Consider the following 26361-nt stretch of genomic DNA (forward strand, 5'->3'; position numbering starts at 1 on the left):
TCTCTCTTCCCTCTGGTTCTTGATCTTCCAGACATAGAGGACAAATAGGCAGCTCCTCTGAGCCTCCCAAGGGCAGGAACAATAAACACATCCATATGACCATCTGATGGTCCTCATTGCTGCTGTTTATGCTCACAGCTGTCCTTGATAACCTCTGGTTATCCACAAAGGTTGTACTATTATATGGTATGAAGCCAGAAAAGTTGATGGGGTGTGATACTTTGATGAGATCAAAACTAGCACTCCTGACTGCATTCTGGACTCTCCTCTGCTGCCCATTCTTTAAACTTCCCTGTCTATTGATTGTGTAAATCTTAGTGCAATCTGTGGATTCTGAATGTGTTTCAATGCTTCTGTGTTAATGGAGACTTATTAGAAAGGTCTTTAAAGGCAAGAGTTATATGTTCTATTTGACTGAACTCAAAGAACATATGCAGTGCTCTGTACTAGTGGATATTGAATCAATGCTGCTGGCTGACTGAAATAGCTTCAATATGGCTAGATTAGTGAGAAAGAGGAGTGGTTCTTTCATTTTCTTTTACTGCACTACAATTTTTGTTTTAGTTTATGAACATATTCTTCAATGATTTAGGTTTCTCAATAATATTTGAGTATCTGCATTTTAAAAAAATGTAACTAGTGTCAATATAAGAAGGTTATATTAGATATTTTCTCTCTGATTTATGTTTAATAAAAGGGGCTTTATATTGTGCTAATGACTTAGTAGATATTGCATTTTTTTTCTTGAAGAGCTGAGATTATAATGAAACACAAATAAAATTTGAAGTTCCAGAGGTCAATTAGTCTTTGTAAGCTTTTCTTTTATAAAATGAATTCTATTTGCACCCAAATGAATGGTAAAAGCTTTACTTTTATGTATTTTTTGTTTTATTTTGTTTTTCGTTATACTCCTCTCAGCTCACACCTAGTAAGAGGACTTTAAACTACTAAGCTAGTATATGTGTACTTTTTTACTTATCTACCAATTCCTGCATGACAATCAAGATATTCCCATGGATAATGAACATCTCTCATCAGATGAGGTAAAATATTTTTTACTTCAATATTTTTTACTTCAATATTTTTTACAAAATAATGACACACTGAAAGATTGGTTTATTATCCACACAGCAGTGTTCTAGAACCCTCTTGGATTATTTTAGGTTCATTAAAATAGTACTATTACTGTAACAAGAAACCCATATGCACAAAAACATTGAAAGGATGCTTCTTATTTGTGAATATCAAGTCACTTTTCTTTTCCAGCATTATTATCTTCCCCTTGGAGAGCATAAAGGGAAATGCCATGAGGTTAAGAGACTTCCTTATGGCAAACAGTTAATCTGTTGCAGGGGTCAAAAGAGAACTTCCCATGCAATAGTCTGGCCTTGCTAATACGTAGACATGATTCCTTCATGTAGGGCAGCTTGGACTGAAAACACTACAGGGGGGAAATAAATAAATAAAACGTGAGCTCCATGTCGCCAAGTTGCTTCTTTGTTTGCTGAAAGACAACGCAAGACAAAGGAGGCTCTATGTTCCACAGGAAGTAAGGGGGCAAATTTGCTCATTTGTCTTCAGAACACACATGCTTATTGCTACCTGCATTCAGTTGACATATACGCCATCCAAATGTACTTCACGCTCAGACTGCAATCACGTACCATTCTCCAACTATATGAACTGTTCAATTTTAGATGTGTGAACCTCCAGAACTGTAAAGTAAACAACCTCATTCAACATCAAGCAGAATTCAAAGAAGTCTAAAGTCTTAATAATTGTCTGTTCAGTCTGGGAGGAAAGGACTAAAATAGCATGAATCCAGGTGGGTGGAGATTTCTCCCTCCTGCTTGCTACATAGGATAGCACATGAGAATCCATAGTTAGGACTTTAAACAAACAGAGTTAGCAGTGAGAAAGGAGGAAGATGTTTTCTGAAGGAGAAAAAAGTGTAGAAGTTTTAGCTCAACTGCTAAATTTGAAATGTTGGCTTACTCATAAGACACAAATGGAAGAGGCTATTTCTTTAAAATCACAGCTGGAAAGAACTTTTTTTTATGCTAGAAAAAATTGACCAAGTTTATGGAAAACAAAACTAAATAGGAATTAGAAACAACTTCAACATACCCAGAAGTCTTTTGGGTATGAAAAGAGCTTTTGAGTTAGAAAAGAGCAGGATAGAGAACTAATGTTATGAGAGAAAAAGTCCACTAACAATGATATTAAATGGGCCCACTTTTCCTTAAAATCTGGCAGTTCTTTGCAGTAGAATACTCACATACATACCCAGTATTCGTTGTTATGGATCCTACTTGCTACAGACAGGGTCTTTATCCTCATTCATAATGTTTCTGTCTTGCTGTACTTTGGGGCGCGAGGGTCATAAGGGAGCCTCCCCTGCTCGTGCACACTGGGCAGCCTTGTTCCTAGTCTCCCACAGTGCCCTGGCATACCTCTCTCGTAGCTCTCCAGCCATGATCAGTGGGACTGGGCAATGCCTCGGATTAGACTAGAAGCTCCCTGGTAGCAAAGAGCCTGTGTGATTCTTCTCTGTCCTCTAAGTTCCTTGCATAGCACATAGCAAAGATAAAGCACTCAAACATATTTGAACCAAAGGAAAAATCGGTTTATTCTACCCCAAGTGAAAGGTGAAGTTTACTGTAAATGTGATGACTCTTGAACCAAATCTAAATAGCCTGAGCTGTAATTAACAGCCTTCATTTGGTTTGTAAAATGTTACTTTGATTTCTTTATTGCATAACATTCTCCAAGTTTTCAAAGTTTGGATCAGAAATCTGCACTTGCAGGATTTCTCCTTTCTTCATCCAAAAGTAGAGCACGTATTCTTAAATCTTACCCCTCTCAAGTGAGTTCTTTTTCTTCTTGTCCAAATTGTGTGTGGGGTGGGGTGGGAGCACAGCCCGGATTTTCCTTATTTCAGTCAACAGTCTAAATTCAAGGGTCCAGACACTTAACAAATAGCTTCAGAATATCCTTCACATTTTCTCATAGGTGATCCACTCTACCTCATATTGTCTTATAATGGCCATCCAGTTTATCCTAGAGCCCTTGTATGACACATGCCTATTGGAGCATAGGAGTAAGTATCATGAAGATTCAGGGTCCTGCTACACTGGTGATGTTTTCAGTGTATCAGTGGCATAGGGTGTGTCAGACAATCTCCTATAAGACAAATGACAGATCATTACATCTCACACCTCTTACCCTGAGAAAGAAATGCAGAAGGTAGTGACCTCTGAGTTGATTACTACATGATAATTAAAGTGGAATGAAAGATGGCATTCTTGACCAAGTAAAGAGCATAAGTCAAGGTCTAAAGGTATGAAACAGCCTGATTTCTATAGGGAAGCAAAAGCAATTTGATATCATTAGAGTATAAACTGCAAGGCAAGAAGTGTTTAGAGAGGCGATTAGAAAGATAGAGCGGAAATAACAGACAACCACTGAAGGGTCTTAAGTAGGAGACCCTTTCTTGGTCTTTCCAGCAAGCAGAAACTGAGGCAATGTTTGTGGGCTACAAATTTACTGAAAATGTTATCACAGAAAATTAGGTGTGAGGAAAAAAGGAAGCGACACAGGGCAGAAGGAAGACTGAAGTGAGGATGCTACTGAGCCATCCAGTACAACTGGTCACTTCATCTCACAAGATTGTCTTCTGAGAAATAACAAGAAAAACTGAATCTAAAGATAGCCTGTTCAGAAGAGAAGGGAATAGGAATTTTATCTGCCACTTTTCAATTTCCATTTGTCAGGATTTCACCTCGTTGCATATCAGGGCTTTATATTTCCTTGGTGTGTCAGGATCAAGTACTCAATAGTGTACCAGGAGTTGTTTCTCAAACAGTGAGAATTTCTGTGACTCAGAAGGTATAGTCTTGCTCCAGAAACTGAGGTATTTGCATTGTTACCTTCCTATTGAGGGTTATCAGATACTCCACACAGCATTTTTACCTATCAGAAGCATCTCTACTGCCATCAAAACTTCAGGGTCATAGAGTATGTTTGTGTGGAACCTTAGGTCATAGTCTGACTTACTGCAGAAACCTCTCTTGCTGGTTGTCTTCTGAATAAATCAATTGGATTCGCAGTAACAAAGGTATTCTTTGCTACCCACAAACTCCAAAGAATTCAACAAATGTTCTACTTTTCCTTATCAGAAGGAGATTTATATTAGAGACTATTAGGGATAGGAAAAAAAGTGTTTCTCCGACTCTCACAAACCACTCAACACCACACTTCTGACGCCAGATGTGTGAGGATTATTTCCCCATACACCAAGTACTTCTTCAGCAGACACCAGCTGGGTGTGCTGTAATTCAATTCTGACACTATTTTCCTGTACATAGTGTCAGATCTCACAGATTGAGGATTCGGTTCCACAAGACTCACACCTCCCCACATCTGATACCAATTGCAAGTCCCATGTTGTGACCTGCACTTCTGACTGACCAGCTACAAAATGCAGGCTTTTATGACTCCCTCCTCAGGTTTGAATAATTTGCTAGATCAGCTCATAGAACTCAGGGAAACACTTCACTTACACCTGCACCCACTTATTATAAAGTATATTACAAAGGATTCAGATGAGTATCCAGCCAGTTGTAAGAGAAGCATAAAGCATGGCATATGAGAAGGGGTATGGAGCTTCCATGCCCCCTCCACTGCACCACCCTGCAAGACCCTCCACGTGTTTAGCTATCTAGAAATTCTCCTGAACTCTGCCCTTTTCAGTTTTTATGAAAGCTTCATGACATAGGCATGACTGACTACATCATTGTCTGTTGGCGATCTCCCAGCCTTCAGCCCTCTCTCTCCCTTTCAGAGATTGGCAGGTGGGGCTAAATGCCTTGGGTTTTCTGGTCGCCATCCCCTACTATGATGTTTCCTAGGAGCCCTCAGCTACCATCCACCTCATTAGCATACTTAGACACTGGAGATTCTAAGGGTTTTAGGAACTGTGTGCCAGGAAATTGGGATGAAGACCAAATATATATTTCACAATATTACAGAGATGATGTCTTTACATCTCTAAGACCACTGAACCACCAAAACTTCAACTTGTGTGACAGGGCCCTTAATCTTTGTCAAGTTTATCTTCAACTTCTGCCAAGCATGTGTCATACTAGGACCTTAAGATACTTACCACTTTCTACTCACCATGTTCAAATAGCATTCTGTCACTAGTATAGTGGATCTATATGATGTTCTGAGGAATTCAAGATACCTAATGTTCCTGAAAACTATATTTTGACAGAAAGCTGAACAGTAGGTCTGGATGAAGAGAGTAAATGTGTACTATCGTCTTTTCTATGTAAAAGTGAACTTCTTTGTCTCCCTATTGATGGGGCTCAAAAAAATGCATTTGCCAGATTAACATCTGAAAACCAAGTGTCATTGGCTGTGTTGATCTAGTACCACAGCTGCTTTACTTTTAAATTTATGATAGTCCGTTTTCATCCATCACAATACATCTGTTTTGTGTGGTGGCTAGATGAATTGAATGACAATATCATAAAGGACCACTACTCAAATCTTTTAAGCCTATTAAGGAAATGCTTCTCTGTATTTCCTCACAGGATTCAATTTTTCTTCTGATTATCTGTTTTGACTAGGAGCAGAAACTTTCATGTCTTTCACTTGCCTTTTTTTTTTTTTTTAAATCACAGGGCCCTTATTCCACTGGTCAGGGCAATTCTTTCCAGTTTTTAAGTCTATGTATCAAAATTGTATACTTAGGAATTCAGGAATTAACCAAAGGGTGAGTTTCAGGACTCGTTGTGCCCATTGTTAGCTTAAATCAAAACTTTAAAATTTGTCCTCTATAAGCCCCTTTTCTCACCAGAAGATCACAGTGGCATTCCAGGTCCCTTGGTATCACCTCAGACCCTGTAATTGTTGATTAAAAATGTAGATATTGTTCTTTCTTAGTATATAGTTATTATGATACATGATGTTAGGTCAGCAATTTGAGGAAGAAGCAGAATATTCAATGTATATACCTACAATGGTGTTGCAAGGTGCTTATACAAGGGAACCATGTTTTCCCTTCAATCAGTGAGCACTGGATCTGGAAACTTGCTTAAATTCGGAAAATTAACAAAAGACCATGGTTTTCCACACTAGTGGCCGATACCAGAATTCTGCCAGCTAGTTCTCATTTTAAAAAATTATATAGTTTGATAAAACCTCTGGACACTGTTCACTATTTTGCCTCCAGATTCTGCATAATCCCTTAGCTATGCCACAGATTCCTGTGAGTGAAAGCACCCTTAAGGTCATTCTGGCCTTCATGCTCAATATAGTAATATATAAACCTTTCCTCTGACTTTTAAGTGCTACTACATGGTTTCTGCAGTTCCAGAATCCCATGATCTCTATTCATATTAGGCTTCATCTTCCACAGTCAACTTGATTTTACAGGGGTTAGCAATCATGACGTTGTTCAAAGAAGTTAATATCTACCTACTTTCTCCTGTACATTTTTTATGGTCTTAGTGGAGGAAGTGTCCTTAGTGCTCAGTAAACTTATCAGGCTGTAGATTTTTCAGTTCTTATATAGTCTATTTACATTAACATTTCTACCTTATTAAGCCTTCTACCCTTTGAGCTTTCCATACCTTAGTCTATACCTTTTATCTTCACTTCATTTACAATAAACCATAATAATGTCCAAGCTTCACAGAGTCATTCTAATAAATTACCAGATAGGTTGCGAGTGTTCTTTTCAGAACATTGAACTCTGAGTCACAGGTCAATATTTGCATGAAGAAGTTCTCTTCTATCCATCCTTATAGATCTCTATTCTAATCTAGAATCCTCCAGATTACTCCTAAATGTGTTTCTTGGTCCCTGCTATGACATATTAACCAGGCAAATGCAGGAATTGCCCAGCTTACTACCAAAGACAGTTTCCAGACTGTCGTAAATAGCTTTGTAGTCTTATTTAGATAGAGAGATAGGTGGGCTTTTGAGGAGGTCAATGCATCTAGAATTTGCAGAGCAGAATAGCCAAAAGAGAGGAAGGAAGAAAAAGAGAGAGAAATCTTCAGAAGAGTCTCCCTTCCTCTGTCTGAGTTTAATAGAAACTATAAAGTCAGAGTTCCAAGAAGCTCCACAAACCCCAAGCAGAAGAAACACAGAAAAACACACCAAGGCATATTATGGTCAAATTGCTGAAAACTACTGATAAAGACAAAACATTAAAAGCAGAAAGGAAGAAAAAGACATGTTACATACATACATATTGTACATTAGCTAAGCAGGATATTCCTACACTCCTGTGCCAATATTTCATTCTCTGCCATTTAAATGATGTTGATCAGATTTTCTGCTTGGATCCTCTACACATCACTACACAAAACAACCCAGACTTGTGTGAAATGATTCATCTGTTCTCAGAAATTAGTGAAGCAAAAATATATCCTGTGGTTAAGAAAATATGTTTGAGTCTAGATCAGCCTTTCTTTATGAATGCCTAGGTAGGCAACCCAGTTAGCCAGATCATAAGTTGATCATCAGTGTAATTTTCACCCCATAACATCTATGTCACAGGCTATTAAAAGATCAATGCCAGAATTAACAGTCATCCAAATGCTGGCCCTAGCACAAGAAGGCAGTAGAATGAAACAGTTTAAAAGTTAGAACTCTGGAATTGGACTTCCTGGGTTAAAATCATGACTATTGTGTATTAATTTTGAGACCCTGGACAAGTTACAAAGCTCCATTTCCCTATATGTAGATAATGTATAATAAAAGAAAATAATCTTATAAGATTTTTAAGAGGATTCATTGAAGAGACATGCTATTTTGCTTAGCCCTGTGTCTGCATATACTAAACCCTCCACTAAAAGTTAGGTACACAGCTAGGTGTGGTGGCTCATGCCTGTAATCCCAGCACTTTGGGAGGCCAAGATGAGAGGATCGCTTGAACCAGGAGTTCAAGACCAGCCTAGGCAACATGGTGAAACCCATTTCTACAAAAAATACAAACAATTAGCCAGTCATGGTGGCGCATACTTGCTACTGGTGAGGCTGAGGCGAGAGGATCACCTGAGTCCTGTAGGTCAAGGCTTCATTGAGCTGTAATAGCTCCACTGGACTCTAGCCTGAGCAACAGAGTGAGACCTAGTCTCAAAAAAAAAAAAAAAAAAGTTAGATAAATGGAGAGGAATGACTATTTTAACCATCCGTTGTTTAACAAAACTTTGTCTTATGATAATCACAATTTTCACAATATATTTGTGTTTTTTAAATCTAGAAACCAGTATACTTCCTCTACAGCAGCATTTTAGTAGACAAATGAATAGGTAGCATTTTTGCCAGACAAATGAACCTAGGCGAGTTCCCATTGCCGACCGGAGTTGGGTGAGGTAGCCACCTCAGGGAGAGTGTTGGTCTGTAATTAGAAACTAGGAATACGCATGTGGGGCTTACCTTACCAGTTAATCTTTAGAATGAAATTATTCTTGTCTTTCACCAACTCAGCCCCCTGCTGGGGCATCCTTTGTGTTAAATTAAACAAGTTTTCCTGGTCTAATCCTATTTCTGTAATGCGGGTAATAGAAAGTAGTTAATAAGAGAAGCATGCCTAATTAAAATCAGGTGTTGGGGTCTTTTTGCAATGGTGATACAGGGCGGATACAGTTTAAATGATGTTTAAAGCCATATACATACAAATATTTACAGTTCGGAAAAAAAGAGAAAAATAAGGAGAAAAAAAAATAAGCATTGCTTTTTGAGTGCAGTGCTACTGCTTCTAGTTAATGCAACATAGTAAATGTCAAATTCTTGGCAAACTCACCAGACAGGAATGTTGCTCCTCCTTAATTCTCCTCCTGTGGGTGAGTAAGGGGTAAAGAGGAAGCTGAGTGTTCACTTATACAGACATGTTGGGGGAAAACTCCCAGCATGGGAAAACTGTGGGGTAGTAAGCAGGGTTTCTCCCTAGCCTCACCCCTGCAATGATCTTGATAATATTGTTAAATGAAGTCAAGCAGCATATGTATAAAGAATAAACAGTTATAATTTCAATTTTTCATATAAAAGTATATCGTTTTGTATGGTGGAATAATCTTTAATTTCCTATTTTTCAAGTTTTCTATACTGAACATGTAATACTTTACTAATTAGAAAATAAACATTTTTATACTGTTGAAAACAAGTTTCCATGATCTTGCTATATTCTGTATCACATGAACGGAAGGTTTTGAACTTTTAAATATATGGATATGAGGTTAATTGAATATATTTAATATCCAACAGTAAGTAATCATATTGTTGAGAAAAAAGAGAGTCTTTCAAGTTCTTGAATAAATTTTAGACTAAATCAATTAAAATTTAGAAATTTAAAAATATATGAGGTATATTTAATATAACCTCTAAAGTACATTTTTGAAGTACATGGGAAAATTGCATAATACTCAGAAAAATTAATGTATAAGTTCCTCTTTTAAGTTCCATAGAGTTTGACATTTTACTACTAAGTATCAGCCTTTTGAAATACTCAATATTGTAGTTATTAGTTACCTTTCTCCAATAGCTGAGTTGCAGTCCTAACAAACAGTGGAATAAATTAAACAGATAATGTTTTAGGATTTTTTTCACCATATTGTGTTCACTTTTCAGTGTTTTTTTTTTTTTTTTTTTTTTTTTAATAGTGTTCTCTGGAGGGAACATTTTTCTGTGAGGTAATTCTACAAACAAATGTGAGAAAACTACAAGCAGAGTCAGAAGTTGATGAAAGTTAATAGGTTAAAAAAATAAGCTCCATTGCTACTCTTTGTTTTTTGGTACTACCGCTACCATTTAATGAATATTTCCACATCTAAGCCTTGTGCAGTTTGCCTTAATGCATTATTTTATTTAATCCTCACACAACCGTATGTAGGTATAAATTAGTATTTCCATTTTAAAGGTGAATAATTTGAGTCTGAAAGAGTTTAAGTAACATAAGAATGACTCTGAGTTATACAGAGAATACCTTTCTGAATTCTTTGTTTGTTTTGTCTTATTCACATTGTGTTATTGTTAGATGAGTGATTGTGAATAACTGGTACCTTTAAGAGCAACACTCTCCACTGGAAGAAAGATGTCACATGTTCCAAAGACCCATTAAAGATGCTCAAGGGACCAAGAAGAGGGTTCTACTTAGTAAAGCCACTCCAGTACTTCACTCTTGCTTATATCTCTAAATGTGGCTGCCTCTTCTGGCTCATGTGTATAGACTTAGATAAATAATTAGAAAAGTAATTATTATTTTTAGAGGAATTACCACAACCAGGGTCTGTACTAAGCACCTAAAATTAGATGTTTTTATCTAATTTTCACAACTTAAAGACAGGTACAATGATCACATTTTGCAGATGAATACACTGAATCTCAGAGTGACTAAATGTTTTCATCAAAGTCACAAAGGTGATTAATGACACAGCCAGAATTTGAACCTAGGCTGGCAAGTTGAAACCTTAGCCTCTTGCTAACAGACCATATAACATTTTCCCCCTAGTTTCTACTTTCACATGTGACATTTCTTGGTGCCTACTTGTGCAACTGTATCCCTGACTTCTCCCCTACATTTAGTGTGGCCTTACGTCTGCTTCCCAAAAATGTCTTTGTTTACATCAGTTGTTCTGGTCTTCTGTGTGTTTAGACCCACATTCATCCTCAAAAGGGACTAAGTGTAGAGAACGAATTATATGGTCACCTTACCAAAAGCCAATGAAGATATATGCTGGAATTCACCTGATATCTCACTGTGAGCCAGCCCCACATCTGAGATCTGTCTCTGCTCAGGGCCTTTGCAGTTTCTCTGACACACAGGAAAACAAGTAATTCTGGTCATACAGAGACTATATGACTAAGAAATTCAGCATCTGCAAACTAGAGTTTTAATAACAATGAAGGTGAGAATATTATTCATATTACCAACCTCCTCCAGAAAATACCTCGGAAGTGTGCTCAAGGTTGCCTTGGCAATCAGGTCTTTATTAAAAGTTAGTTTAAAGATTATTAACTGAAAGAATTATATGTTAAAATTGTTTAAAGTTGAAATAGATGCGTCAGAGATTTTTTTAAGATCATCTCTGAAACTGTGCCTTGAAAAACAGTATAAACAGCTAAGTTGAATTGTAACAACTGACAAACAGAAAATATTCTGGTGTCCTGATTACATTCTTCTATTAGTGCACTGTAACAGTTTATCTAGAAATACACTGTTTTCAGTTCTTTCAAAATATTTTCTTTCTTCAAGAGCCCTTTATTGATAGTTTTGAATCTTGATGATCTCTTAAGACTATTATTTATCAGTGGCCTATAGTCATATCCATGATGTCCAAGGAGGAGACAGGAGCTGTTTGGTCCACCCTGAAATTACAGCTGATACTGGAAATAATGTAAGCCAAGTGAATGCTTATTTTATGTAAGATTACGGATGCTTAGATTCATTGCAAATTTTACTGAGTAGCTAAAACATGTAATAATGTTCAAGAAAATGTAAGTACTGTATTTAGAATTGATACAAGTTGCAAAGAGGCCTTTAAGAACATCTGATTTCCTAAGTAATCTTTTCATTTAACAAATTTCATGGTATATAGATTTGAGGAAACCAGATGTTCAGAAATATGCTGAAATTGAATATTATAACTTTGACTAAGTGCCACAAAATGGAGTCAAGCTTCCAAACCCTTCTCTCTGCCTGCTTTGCCGTGTGTTTTTCCTGCGTATACCAGTAAAAGGTCCTGATATTTTCTTTTTAATTGCTATACTTCCACAGTCCTAGGAATTTGGGGATCAGTTTGGGACAAAGAATCATGCTAGGAAGATAAATTACATTCATATGTCAGATATTGCCTCACAATGCTATCTAGCTCAGCAGGCTATAATGAGCCCCCACTCACCAGGCCAGGCTCCAGCCAAAAAAATAAATAAATATATAAATAAAAGAACACCTACTGTTTCTCCATCAAGGGCAACTCTCTCAGAGGGCAAACAAAAGCAACAGAGGGAGGCCAACCATATCCATGCAGTACTATGGGTTGCTATGCAACCCTCCGTGCAAGTTGGGCAGCAACAGATGGACACTTTGAATAGCATTAATGCCCCTCTGACCCATGTTTTAAATAGTACCCAAACCTACTGCCTGATGAATTCTATTAACTATAGGCATACTTACACATATAAAATATGGCATCATAACTGACATTGTTATTACCCTCTTTACTAAAGTCATAAATCCATTGCAAAATTTGAGACTGATAATATTCGATGAGATATTTCTATTTTTTTCCTTTTTTCATGATAAATGAATCACTGATGTCTCATAACCTTGGGCTACATATTTCCTTATAGTGTTGCTCTGATTTTATATGCAAACTTGCAATGCCTGCTCTGAGTTTCAGCTTCACTTTTACACTAAGTCCAGCTTCTTCCTCAACCATTGTCACGTGTGGGCTCTGGGCATTTTGTAAGAGACCTCTTTTTATTGTAACTTTAAGAAAGAAAAAATAAATATTTTATTTATTTTATCTATAGAATAAATATTTTAATAAATAAATATTAATAAATATTTAATAAATATTTTAATAAATAAATATTAAATAAATTTTATCTATAGAATAAATATTTTATAGATCTTTGTGGGGACAATGTTGTAACTATATTCCTGATTGAACAATCAATCTAAAGGCTATACCCGAAGCCCCAAAAGTTCTTTGTCCATCTGCCTTCTGCCTCAGCCAAGTTTAAGCCACTTTTCATCCCTTGTAGTGAGTAGATATTAAAAGAAATCAGTATGCGCTCAAGATTATTAGGATAAGATCCACTCTCTGGTCTCTTAAATTTTATATACTAGGTAACTTAGGTTGTTAGGACCTGAAAGAGAGGGATATCAATTCTAAAAAAAATCTAGGAGTACACAATCTCATATTGGTAGCAACAAGCATTTTTTAATTTTTAATGAAGCATATGTATGATAAGATATCTTAATAAAGTGGTAAGATAAGACATCTTAATAAAGATCACAGAGCATTGACTTAGAGGAAAGAAACTGGAGAAAGGGCTCTGGAAAGTTTCTTTTCTTCATCATCAGTGCCCTTACCTGTAAAGTAAAGTAAAGAGGTTTTGGCCAGATAATTCCTTTAGCCAAAAGTTAAAGGTTCCAACTTTTCCATTCTCTGAAAGATCAAAGACGTCATTAAAATAAAATGAGTGGGAATTTCATTTCTATCAGAGGATAAAGATGGGGATAATATCAAAGCTCAATATCCACATCTAATTGGAAAATTCTTCTGTTCTGATGATGGAAAATAGAGAAGAAACGGGAAGCCCTTGGACTGTAGGACCTAGAATATTCAGCGGGGCTCCTGTCTCCAATCTGTGCTTCCATTCCTTGGAGATGCTCATACCCAGGGGAAGAGAAGTGCTTGCCCATTGATTATGTGACTTTTGCAAAATTTTCTATCCCACCCTGTATTCTCTTGCTAGAACCATCCTTCTGTGGAGGAGGCAACAGCACGTGTGCCTCCAGTTTTGAAAGTGATGCTGCTTCTCTGTCAGGCCTCCTGCTGCTGCCCAGTATGTCTTCGTTTTGAAAATATGAGCTCAGTTTTCCATGACTGGGCACACAGGCTTGCAGTCTTCTTGCTAGGAGTCATTACTTATATATGCCTGCATGTACAGATATGCTTACATATGGACTCACAGCAAAATATTTGCTTGTTTTTGTTTGTTTGTCCTCCCACCTCTCTTGAAGGCCCTGGAGGTGGGAAGCGTGGCATATTAAATTATTTTGTCATCTCTGGCAAGATTTAGTGTTAATGACTTTATGATGTCTTACCACTTCACTACCACCTGAAATAATCACGTAGAAGAAATTCAGTTCAGTAGCTACTTCCTGTCTTTGTAGTCCCGTGTACTTTCTGATGAGACAAGAGATTTGATTTAGTCCTACATTTATTCTGGTAATTATCATGCTGTGTGCCATTGAAGTCTCAAGTTACATAACTTTTAAGAACTGTAACTCCCTATTATTTCACTATATAATATTTTTTATTCTGTTATATTACACTTAATACATGTATTTCAAAAATAATCTTATTTTATTTTAGAGACTATGATATGTTCAGTAGGTTATAAATAATAAAAAACATGACTATTAGAAATAAATGAGTATCAATAGATGAAATGTGTTTGGATGCTGTAACCCCATATGTGTTTTGTTTAAATCCACAGTGATTGACTCTGTTTCTAAGACCATAGGTTCCAAATTTTGAAATGACCTACCCTACCTGAGGTAGAATTATTTGCAATTTATTTTGATGAAAAAAATTACTACCATAATTACTACTGTAATTTTTTTGAATAATTACTACTGTATAACTTCTCAGCGATGTGAGGGCCCTTTGGATTCTTCTCGGCCAATTACTTCTTTTCACAAGTGACAAAATGGAATCCACAGTAGGTAGATTTAGGTATTTTAGCCCAGTTTTTGTTTTTTTTTTTAATATTGTCTTAGGGTTTTCCAAAGGTACCTAATTCCCTTTTTCTCCCCACCATTCTAGTAAAGTATCATTAGCAACTATACATAAAAATGTAACTTTGCTTTAAAATAACTAATCATTATGTCTAAATTTCTATGTTAAATTTCTACAAACTTCTCTTAGCTATTGTTTCAAAATGCATACATTCGTAGATAAAATTCCACTGCAGGGAAAAGTATTCACAAGTAAACATCATCAGTAAAGAATTAAATTTCTTGTGTTAGCTTTTTTCAGTCGTATTGAATCTTTAATGTTTAAAAACTAGTTTGAAATGTTCATCAAATCCACTGAACTGCTGAATTTTCACATTTTTTATAATTTGCATTGATTTATGGATGGTTCTGCTTGCTAGAGCCTCTGGGTAAGCACAATGAATTTTAAGGATGCTTCTAATATTTAGAGATTCACCATCAGAACATCATGTAAGGTACAAACCCACATATATAAACCTTCATGGCTTGTAATGAAACCTTGTCCCATGACTTGTCTGAGAGAACAGTTATTTCACTTTTGATGGGAAGAAAAAGTTGCAAGTTCAAATGCTTCTGGGGTTTTCTGGACTCCCTCTGGGACTTTCTGTGCTCTCTAGGGCTCTAGGCTCTCTCAGCCACATCTTAAATACTCAGATTTCCCCAGAGAAAGATTCACAAGACAGTTTTCTTTTTTTTGGTGAACTTAATTGTTATGTAATGTGATTTAGTTTCTCTGTCCAGAGACTTTGAATTCCTTAGGAAGTTTTCTACCTTACACTTTACCCAGGAGAAGTCTTTCAATATGTACATTGATTGAAAGAGAGGAAAATTCTATATGTGGTTCATTATTGTTCTTTAAACCAATATAAGAGAAGGGAACATAGCTTAAACATGTATTAACATCTAAGGTACAAAAATGTCTATTGAAAATACTATTAAACAAATTTAAAGATCAGGGCCTTCGGAATGTTTTAATTTGAAACAATTCTTTTTCTTAAAGACTTTTACAACCAGGCATCTATTTTAGCTGCTTTATCTGCAGCCTGGTCCAGAGAGGTAAACTGGATTTAATGGGAATTTTAGTTTTTTGGTTTTTTTTTTTCTTTCTACAACCTGTTGGTTTCATCTGCGCTAAACTCAGTTCCTACTTATTGTTGAGGGGAATTGAACTATTGAAGAGTGGCAGCACTTGCTCCTACATATGTCAGTGCTGTGCTTCCAGTGTTTCTGTGCTACACAATAGATTATGAGCGTCACAAATAACCAAGCTCTTGATTCAATTCAAAGGCTTCCTGTTGTTTATCCAGCAGAGAAGTACAACTAAAGCTGGAAGTGATTGGAAATTGTCTAGTTTTTGTCATTTAAAAGAAGAAAGGAATTATAAGAAAATAGTAAAGTGTCCAGCTTTATCTTTAAAAATTTGTATATGCCAATGCCTGTATTTTATGAAATTCAATTTCTTTAGTTTTATACATATGCATATATAAGTAATGATCTAACTTAGCATGTGTCTTTTAACACATTGTTTAGCTACAGTTTTTGACAGTATCAGTTTCCACCTTCTGTTTCAGAAGCTCTTTCCTTACTGGTTCCTAAGAAACATTTGCCTTTCTTAAAATCTGTATGTTTCAGTGTATTTTCTATACAATCCATAGAACACTAGTTCTAAGAGATGCTTTGCAATAAAAGAGTGGGTTTCCAAAGTCAGACAAGTTTAGGAAACATTTCATACTACATTCCACCTCTTAAAGATTTGCATATTAGTACACTAAAACCTTGGAGGGGTCCTACAGTGACATTGTCTATTTATGTTATTATTTAATCCAGTATCCTAGATAATGTTCCTCTTTTTTTATGCAGTACAACCTGTTGCATATTATTGCATGGAGCTCCAGGAATCGCATTTTGGGAAGACAGCATAGTGTTGTATCATAACTTTAATATAATTCAGTGGTTCTCAAAATGTGGAGTCTGGGCCATCAATACCTGAGAACTTATTAGAAATGTAAATTCTCAGCCCTCCTCCCCTGACCACAGACCTTGAATCAGAAGCTCATTAGGTAGGTAGGGTTCTGGCAATCTGTGTTTATAATCAAACTCCAGATGTTTCTGACATATGCTAATTTCACTGGTCTAATTCCACTAGCTTCAGTTTATTCATCTAATTTTTTGATTGAGTGGAATAAGTGGGTGACAGAAAAGCAAACTTTAAAACTGTGTAGTTCTACTACTTAGGATGTAAGACTGCCTTGATTGTCAAGTGTTGCTGCCATGACTAAAATTAAATTAGGCAAAATATGGAATATATTGGCTCTTATAATGAAACTGCCAGAACAACAGTCATGAAACAGCAACCCAGGCATCAGAGACTTGAATGTTATCAATCCCTTCTCTACTTCTCATTTTTCCTTTACCCCTGTGTAACAGCTTCGTCTCAGCAGGAAGGAGGTTCTATGACTGGTCCATCTTGTCAGTTGCTCACCCGAGGTCAATCTCTGTGCTAGGGCTGTGTGATTCAAATCCAGAAATGAAGAGGAATGTTGTGGAATAGAAGAGAGAGAAACACAGATGTGACCACTGAGGAAATAACAGTTTGCATTTTCTAAAATTATTTTTTGCTTTAGGAGATCATCCCTTCTAGGCTGTTAGAAAAATGAACCACTCATATTTGGACAAAAATTTTGTTTTATGAATTTTGCCTTCAACTGAAGAAAAAAAGTAATGTCAAAGGAGCAAGGAATAGAATAGGCTTAATACCACCAGTTCCCTTTTTGGAGTCAATTACCTCTAGGGTTTCTATAGTTTACGCTTCAAGGAGAGCTACAGTTAAATACCTACATTTGCTAGCAGAACTTTTTTTTTTTTAATTTTAACTTTTTTGTAATGCCATGTTGTTTATTAGGCTGGAAACAGTTTTCCACCATTTATGATTACTTATAATGAATGAGACAGACACTATATATGCATAGTTGCATACATGCAACTCCAATAGCTAACCTGGTTAAAAATAAAAAGTGAAAAATGAATTTTTGTTAACATATCTCATTTTGACAACTTACATTATACAATACTCTTTTGCATGAATTAGCACTTTAAAGCAGATATCTTCTAGACAATCTCAGAAAAATATTTTGGATAGATTGGCAGGAAACACTTAAATATTTAGCATTTCTAAATCTCAAAATCTTTGGAAAATTTCCAATTATAATATAAAATTAGGATAGTCTACATTATGGTATGGAAACATCTCAGAAATTTCAATAATTTAAAGCAATGAAGATGTAGTTCTTGTACATTCTGTGTCCACAAAAGCTGTGCAGAAAACCTGCTCATTGTGTCTCTGAGAGACATAGTGCCAGCACAAATTTAAAAGGAATTTTAGTACTTGGTAAAAAGGTACAAGAAGAGTTGTATTGTTTTTTTTAAATTAATGAAACATTTATTAATCCAAGCATTGGGGTTAGAAATACACAATCTTTCTCACAACAAATCCTCATTTTAACATGTGAAATAGTTATATAAACAAGTTATTTTAAGGCAAACACATTGAGAAGATTGCAAAATGCCCTCAAGGAACCACTAATTTTGCTTTAGGTGAAATCCTATTATCTATAGGCTTTTCTCTTCTTCATGGTTGTGGGATTTGGGGAGAACTATATACATATTAAGCAGGTACTAAACATTTCATATGCGTATGTCCTCTTGGTGATGCACATTTACCCCTCCTCTCCCATTTCAGATAGGAAAATAAAAGGTCATATGTTTTTAAATCATTACCGAATATTGACAGCCATAACAATTTTCAACAGAATTTTTTTTTTTTTGAGACAGAGTCTCGCTCTGTCACCCAGGCTGGAGTGCAATGGCGTGATCTCAGGGCTCACTGCACCCTCCGCCTCCCGGGTTCAAGTGATTCTCTTGCCTCAGCCTCCCGAGTAGCTGGGACTACAGGCACTCACCACCATGCCCAGCTAGTTTTTGTATTTTTAGTAGAGATGGGATTTCACCATTTTGGCAGGATGGTCTCGATCTCTTGACCTCGTGATCTACCCACCTTGGCCTCCCAAAGTGCTGAGATTACAGGCGTTCCAACAGAATTTTTTTTGTGGCCCTATAGAAAAGGAGTATGTTGAAAAGTTTTCTTCAACAGAATTTTTTAAAAAAACTTTTCAACATATTCCTTTTCTACAGGGCCACACTTAATTGAGCACATGTGTTCCAGATAAGTTACAGGCATTATTGCCAATTCTCACAAAAAGTATTATATAATACCTCCTATCTTTAATATAGGAAACTGAAGCTCTGAAAGGTCTAAAATATATGTAATAGGCTGTAAACTCCATGTAGACTAATGTTTATTATGTGTGTAGTAGATGTACATAATAAACAATAGGCAATTTATGTATATAGTAGTGTGTAAATTTCATGAGGGCAGGAGCTGTGATTGTCATTCATTGAGTCCTCAGCACCTAGCAAGGTGCCTGGCACATAATAGGTTATCAAAAATATAGATTGAATGAATGGATTAAATAATGAGTGGATAGATGTGAGGGAACTGGAATTAGATCAAACTCTTCATGACTCTAAAACCTGAACTTAATGCAACTTTGTGCTACCTTCAATGGCTTCCTGTCATCTGTTAAAGAATGTCTGAAAAATGTGTCAATGAAAGCCTTCCACCACCTTATATCAGTCTTTCCAGTATTGTCTTCTGCTACATCTTGTGATATACTCTTTTTTTTTTCTTTTTTTGAGACAGACTCTCACTGTGTTCTCCAGGCTGGTCTCAAACACCTGGGCTCAAGGTATCTTCTCGCCTCACCCTTCCCAGTAGCTGGAATTACAGGTGTGCACTACTGTGCCCAGCTATGATGTACATCTTAACCAAGACCAGCATATTCGAGTCTGTTAAACTTTGCCATGCAAATTTCTTTCTCAACTTGAACTTCATTCACATCTAAAATGTGCTCTCTTGTTCTCATCTACTACTTGTATTTCTCAACTGGGCCTAATACTGCCACCTAGGAAGTTATTTGGAAATATGTAGGGCAATTTTGTATCTTAAGTGAATAAGATTCGTATAACGAGGAGTCCAGGGATTCTAAATATTTTGCAATGTATGGATGGGGCCATCCTGCATAATAAAGAATTGTGTGAAGAATTATGTTCTTTTTGTTTGTTTGTTTTTCGAGACGGAGTCTTGCTTTGTTGCCCAGGCTGGAGTGCAGTGGTGCGACCTCGGCTCAGTGTAACCTCCATCTCCCAGGTTCAAGCAAAGGAATTATGTTCTTATACCCAAAAGCCAATAACCTAAATGACTTTGATAAACAGTATGTGTCTAACTCAGTCCAGAGTCAGCACAATGCAGTCATGATTAGCACTAGAGCCAACCAATTTTTAATCCCAGCTATGTCACTTACTAGTTATACTATTCTGAGTCATTTAGATGCATATAACTTCAGCTTTCTCATCTGTAAAATGTTTTTAATAATGCATTTCAGCAATGAGGTGGGGAGTAGAAATGAGAAATAAAAAAACTCTAGCACATAGTTGGTTTTTTAAATAAGAGCTATTCTTAACACACCCTTGAAACCAACATTAAGCCCCAACCTCCTTGAAACCATGCCATTCCAGCTGAGAATATCCTTTCCTTCTTCTCAACCACTGTGTTTTAGTCGGGGGTCTTTTAGTTGCAAGAAAAAGGAACTAGTTCAAGTTGTCTCAGGGAGAAAAAAGGAAGTTTATTGGCAAGGTACTGCATCAGTTAGGATTCTTTGTGTTATAAGTGACAAAGTAAAACTGACTTAATAGAGAGATGTATTACTTCACATAATTTTTAGAATACTATAAAATCCCAATGACAATTCATGTATATAGTAAATACAAGCTCTGTGAGTGCAGAGTTTCTGTTTGTCTTATTTATAGTTGGTTTTATTCTCACATTCCATATGGTAAACTCCTGGCAAATCCAGACTTTCCTCTCATAGTATTAACAAAGCCTGCTACAGTATCAGATCACTTATCTATACACCAACTATTCCCGGGGAAGAGAATGAGCGCTTCTAGCAGATCCCAAGGAAGAAATAACTTTTCTCTCTCAGAAACTTTTATCTCGTAGGCTTTAGGAAAAATTACAGATCCATTTCTAAACCAACCACAGAGGCTGGGGTAGGAAGTGAAATTATTTGAAAAAGCAAACAAAAATTTGCTTAAGCTCATTAGAACCCAGCCATTAATTTGAGAGGTAAATCGACCCTCTCTCTCCTCCAAATAACTGACAATGGAAGAGGAGTGGCTTCTCAGAAGATAGGAGAATTGTTAGCAAGCGTGGGAAAGAGGTGGAATCATGTGGTACAAAACATGACTGCTATAGTGCTAATAGAGATCATGGCTTAGATTTTTCCTAAGAAAATAAAATAAGTCTAGAGAATAAGTAGGCAGGCAACTGCAAAAAATTAATTGAGTAATGCCCTAACATGTACCAAGCCCTACTTTCAGCTCTGAGGCTTCAACTATGAATAAAATGACTATCTTCCCCACCATATGGGAGCTAGTCTTCTGGTAGAGAAGATAGTCAAACCTAAAGGTAATTCAGAATTCAAAGCTTCCTTCCTATGAACAGTTTACTTCTTTGCAGGTCAGTTTACTTAGAATTTCAAAGAGAATACAAGCAACCACGTGCAATCATGTGTAAATGGTGGGCAAACCTGCTATACTTTTGTTTTTACCATGTAACATTTTGTTTTTGCAATTATGATATAGTGTAGTGGCTTTTTTTTTAATTTTGTGTTTTGTTTTGCAAATGAAAATTTTCGAATGGGTGGGAAAGGAGAGCCTTAGCAGTACTGAAAAATAATGTCAGTAGAGAGTTGGATGGATACCTAATCGACGTCTTGATCAAAGCTTCAGGAAGCTTGGGAAATTAGCAGCCTCCATTTAATAGAAGGGCAGGTGAGTGGTGATCTTAGATATAAGCAGCTCTGTGAAAGCCAGGAGGGTGAAGCTACTGAGAGGTTTGCTTGCCATGTTTGAAGTCTTATATTAGTCATTATTTTCAACAACTCTTTTACCATGTAGCCAAACAAGGGAGTTCATATTAAATATTTTGGATGTCTATGTTTTATTTCTTCAAGTAGGTCATATTATTCTTGCACTTTTTCACCTTATCTTGTGCACTTAGTTAGCACACTGGTGATACCTAGTGTACTTAGTAGTCACTAGTCATTGGGTTAATTAACCGAAATAAAAGGGTAGGGGTAAATTTTTGAAACAGATATAATAATTATCATTAACTCCCAAACTCTTATTTTGCCCCTCTGGAGCCCTGCAAAAGAAGTTAAATCATAAGATTGCACAGATTCTAACCCTACTGGGGGCACTTAGAAGGAAATAATTTATCAAGTGATAAGGAGCAGTAATGAAAATTCATTCTCAAATAAATTATTCTGATAAACAGTGAGTTTTTTTAGTTATTAAAGAACTTGCTTGCAGGAAGCTGAAAATTCACACTGTGGTCAGGGTCGCAACTAGCTCTTCGTTATGACACAAATGATCTCATGAAGAAACCTATTGGTGATAAAACACAGTGTGGATAGCACTTGCCTTAGAAGCAAAGGTGAGTAGCTTCTCAAAATATAGGTAGGAAAATTCCTATTGAAGAAGCTATTGTCTGGGCACGGTGGCTCACGCCTGTAATCCCAGCACTTTGGGAGGCCGAGCTGTGTGCATCACGAGGTCAGGAGATGGAGACCATCCTGGCTAACATGGTGAAACCCCGTCTCTACTAACAAATACAAAAAAAATTAGCCAGGCGTGGTGGTGGGCGCCTGTAGTCCCAGCTACTTGGGAGGCTGAGGCAGGAGAATGGCATGAACCCGGGAGGCAGAGTTTGCAGTGAGCTGAGATCACGCCACTGCACTCCAGCCTGGGCGACAGAGAGAGACTCCATCTCAAAAAAACAACAACAACAACAACAACAAAAAACCATTGGCAGAGGTTCTTAAACAGCAACCCATAGCTGTCTTTATAAATTCTGTGAAATGCCTCCGTCCACACCCCCAGCAATGGAATGCAAGTTTCTATATGTGTGACAAATCTTATCTTTCTGGGGAAAGAATTCACAACTTTCCCCCAATTTTAAAGGTAGCTGAACCTAAATAAAAGATGTAGACCCATGATTCTATAGTTATTGTAGGGAAAATATGTGAGCAATGAAAACAAAGCCTTTGGCATGCCATGGTAAGATTGGCACTATAGTACTTTGCTGTTACCCATTAGACACTGTGTGCCTAGTGGAGTTTTGGTGACAGATGTCTTGCAATGCAAATCTGAAGTATTATGTTCCTGAATTTAGCCAATGGGAACTCTGTTTTTGTAGTCAATCAAGTGTGACTATACTTGTGTCACACTTGAACTCATTCCTGTTTGTATCTCATATCCAATCAGTCAGAGAATTCTGTTGCATTTAATTTCATGATATACCCACAATTCAACCATTGCTCTTCCTTTCCAAGGCTATCTCTATTGTCCAAGCCACTGTCATATCTTGCCGGGATTATTGCAATGGCCTTTTAATTGGTCTCCCTGCTTCTGCCTCTGCACATTTCCATCTACTCCCAACACAGCAGTTGCAGAGCTCCTGTCAAACTAAAGTCAAATTATATATTTCCTGTGTTCAATACTTTCTAATGCCTTCCAGTTTTATTCAGAATAAAAGCCCAGGTATGTTCTCGACTTATAAGGCCCTGCGTGATGTGGCTACCTGTCATCCATCTGAACTCATCTTCTGCTATTCTCTCACTCACTTGTTTCCAGCCTCATTTCTTTCCCTATTGTCCGATAAATGTATCAAGCTGGCTCCTGTTTCAGAGAGCTTGCTTTGGTCTTCCCTCTTCCTGGAATGCGTTTCGACTAGCTCTCCTCACAATTTGCTCTCTCACTTTAGGTTTTTATTTAAAAGTGCCCTTTACTGGCCTGGCTACCCTAATGAAAATTTCAGTCTCACCTGCCTTAGTGACTTCACTTTTCTTATCTGAAGTATAACACATGTATTTACTTTATTTATTGTCTTCCCCACTAGAATTTAAGTTCCACAAAGGCCAGGATTTTTGTCGGTTGTATGCGCTGCTATAACCCCCGTGAGTCAGACAGCACCTGATACAGTGTAGGCAAGAAACACTTGCAGGACATATGGGAACTGCATAGCTGGGTACCCTATATGTCACCCAGCTCTCAAGTGCTACACCTCGGAAGAAAGAGGGGCGTCCCATCCTCCTTATTAGTTCTAGATTTTTTTTTTTTTTTTTGAGACAGAGTCTCGCTCTGTCCCCCAGGTTGGAGTGCAGTGGCGCAATCTTGGCTCACTGCAAGCTCCACCTCCCGAGTTCACGCCGTTCTCCTGCCTCAGCCTCCTGAGTAGCTGGGACTACATGCACCCGCCATCATGCCAGGCTAATTTTTTGTATTTTTTTTTTTTTTTTTAGTAGAGATGGGGTTTCACCGTGTTAGCCAGGATGATCTTGATCTCCTGACCTTGTGATGCGCCCGCCTCAGCCTCCCAAACTGCTGGGATTACAGGTGTGAGCCACCGTGCCTGGCCTAGTTCTAGATCTTGATCTCAAAACGTTTATGCTCCATTTGAAATAAAATATTTGCATTTTAATTGAGAGACAGCAGTAAGTAATTAAATATATATATATATACATATATAGTTTTGGCATCAGGTGGATCTACACTCAACCCCTGGCTTCGCTATTTATACATTTGTAAAATATTGATGATAATACGTACCTTGCATGATTCTTGTAAGGATGCAAACACTTGGTATATATCAAGTTTAATAAATGGTGTGACTTCTCACTGCAGTGATAAAAGATAAGATGTAAGGCAAAGATTGACAGTTGGGACACCACCATTTTCTTATGACTAGCTGAAAGGGTCTACATCATAAAGTCAACCGTAAGGTAATACTTCATTTTTTTTTTTTTGCCCCAGATAGTAACACTCTGCTATTGTTTAGTGATTTTAGTGATTTTATACTAGTTTAAATGCTTTTTTGTCTTGTCACATATTCATTTTTTAAAGTGATTTAGAGCTGATTTCTATAGCAGGCTTTAATTGTCATTTTATAATTCAGGAAGCATGACTTTTGACTCTGGCAATTTTGTTTATGATGTCAAATAATGAACTACAGTAATAAGATTCTATTGTGGTCAAATTATTCCATTCTCATTAAATTATATAAATATATATTTTCTGAAGAGCTATGATCAGATGTACTATTCTTGCATTGATTTGATCAGCATATTGACATCTTTTACCTGAAAAGTCTCCTTTGGGAATATTTGCTGAGTATTTATTGAGATTTTCTTCAATAGATGGTGAAAGTACAAGACTCAGCAAATTTCATTCCCCTATTTTAGGTTAACAAAGACAAAGGACGTGTCATTACTTGGGGTTTTAATTTCTTTAATTAAAATATGATTGTTGTTTGTATTGTTTAAGTAACTTTGTTAGGTAATTAAATTAATAATAGTCATCAAGCATATATTAATCTTATTTTCATTTGCAACAAACCCTTTATGGCCCAGGGCAGGGATATTCCAACTCTGGGAAAACTATGAACTAGATGGAGAGTGCTTTGTTCTCCTAATGATGAGATTATCCTCTTCTACTATCACCTAGGGACAAACATCTGGAAATTAGGTAAGCTACTCCTGGCAAACTTTCATCCCCTCTATTAAATTTATTTTTTCTCTTGTTAGTGTAGGTTTTTCTTCTTGTGTCCCAAGTCCCAGAGCCTCCTTACTGGAGAATATGGTTCTAATGAAAGAAAGGAGGCACCCAGTATTGGAAAGACTGGAAATTTGGTGTGTAACTTCTTGTCAGGGTATTTTTATTTAAAAGTAGGTCTCAGAACAGATCGATGGTCAAATAAGGTAATAAATCAGGAGCAGTGTAAATTTAGCAGGTACTGGGCCAGCTTTGTATCTCAACTCACTCAAGGATTTCAAGCACCTATCTGAAAAACTACTTACACATATTCTCTCATCCTCCTCACTTTGTAGAACATCTGGTGGCTTAATTAGGCATGTCTGTTTAATATAGTCTCAAGCATATTTTTGTTATTCATTGGTCTCTTAATTATACATAAATTCCTCGTATCTATGTACCTTCCCAAAGGATCAGCCATAGAATTTTGTAGAGAGTGAACACATGCTCAATACCTGCTCAATAAATGTTTGGAGAATTAAATTGAATAGGCATTGATTGCCCTCAACAACCCTTACTTCCTAGGCTGCAGATTCAGACCAATTAGCTACAGTTCTTCAATGCAATTGTGTAATGGATATAACTAATATTGGAGGTATTCAGTTGATCACACAATTATTTACTCATTTACACATCCATTCATTTAACTAAATATTTGTTACATTCCTACCACATGTAAGTAAGGTGACGGAAATATATAGACACATTAGATTGATTATCTGGTCACAAGGCACATATGGTAGTAATGACTTCACATAAAGTAGTGACTGATAAGTTTGGCCAAATATTAACTTTCAAGTCATTAGAAAATAGTCTATTGTCTAAATGTGTAGAAACTTAGTATATCATTTGTCCTAAGGAAATAATGTCATTATCGTGTGAAATGGGAACTATAAAATTCTCCATAAAACAACTTCCTTTCCTCAAATTCGTCTGTGTTAAAGTACTTGATTTTATTTGTTCATTCATTCAGCTGGAAAGCAATTATCAAGCAACTTATTATGTTCTGGGTATTACTTTAAGTATTGAGTGTACAAAGATAGAAAAGAAAAAAGGGAAAAAAA

Source organism: Pongo pygmaeus, chromosome 14 (genome assembly GCF_028885625.2).
Source record: "Pongo pygmaeus isolate AG05252 chromosome 14, NHGRI_mPonPyg2-v2.0_pri, whole genome shotgun sequence".
Classification (NCBI taxonomy): domain Eukaryota; kingdom Metazoa; phylum Chordata; class Mammalia; order Primates; family Hominidae; genus Pongo; species Pongo pygmaeus.